This window comes from Toxorhynchites rutilus, chromosome 2, assembly GCF_029784135.1.
Source record: "Toxorhynchites rutilus septentrionalis strain SRP chromosome 2, ASM2978413v1, whole genome shotgun sequence".
NCBI lineage: Eukaryota > Metazoa > Arthropoda > Insecta > Diptera > Culicidae > Toxorhynchites > Toxorhynchites rutilus.
Genome location: NC_073745.1, coordinates 217799326 through 217800508, shown reverse-complemented (window position 1 = coordinate 217800508; position 1183 = coordinate 217799326).

Genomic DNA, 1183 nt, shown 5'->3' with positions numbered 1-1183 from the left:
TGGATACATTCAAATTTCTAATTCATAAACTCAATTGTGATGTTTTTGCTCTGTCCGAAACCTGGCTCTCTTCTCAAAATGATCTCTCTTTCCACGATTTTAATATTATACGCTTGGACCGCGATGACAGATACGGAGGGGTACTATTGGGGATCAATAAGTGTCACTCATTTTTTAGAATTGACCTTCCACCTATTGGAGGGATCGAAGCTGTTGCTTGTCATGCAAACATCAGAGGCAAAGACCTCTGTATAGTCAGCTTGTATTGGCCTCCGAGAGCTGCGGTTAGCCGCAAGCAACTTGTTGACATGTACTCACTCCTTCCTGAGCCACGATTGATCTTGGGAGACTTCAACTCTCACGGAACTGCCTGGGGGGAACCGTACGACGATAATCGTTCATCGTTGATATATGACCTTTGTAACAGCTTCAATATGACCGTTTTGAACACTGGGGAAACAACACGTGTGCCTAAACCTCCTGCTAACCCAAGTGCTCTTGACCTCTCGCTTTGCTCGAATCCACTATCGTTAGATTGCAAGTGGAATGTAATCCAGGACCCCAACGGCAGTGACCACTTGCCAATCAAAATTTCCATCACCATTGGGTCGAATTCTTCTGAATCTATAAACATGGCATATGACCTCACAAGACACATTGACTGGAAAAAATATGCGGACGCAATTGCTCTAGCCATCAATTCCAGAGATGGTTTACCTCCATTAGAGGAGTATAACTTCTTTTCTCGTTTGATATATGACAGCGCGGTTCGCGCTCAAACGAAACCCATCCCAGGCTCCACTTTTCGTCAAAGGCCTCCCAATCCATGGTGGGATAGCCAATGTTCCAAGCTTTATCAGGATAAATCGAACGCATGTAAAGCTTTTCGGAAACGTGGAACCATTGAGAATTTTCAAACGTATTTGGACCTTGGAAAACAATTTAAAAACTTGATCAAAGGGAAAAAACGTGCTTATTGGCGAAATTTCGTTGGAGGTTTGTCACGAGAAACGTCAATGAAAAAATTATGGAAAGTGGCTCGAAACATGAGAAATCGCTCTTCATCCAATGAAAGCGAGGAATATTCACATCGATGGATTTTTAATTTTGCACGAAAGGTTTGTCCCGATTCCGCTCCAGTGCAAAGAATTATTCGAGATATACCACAAGATAGGTGCGATCT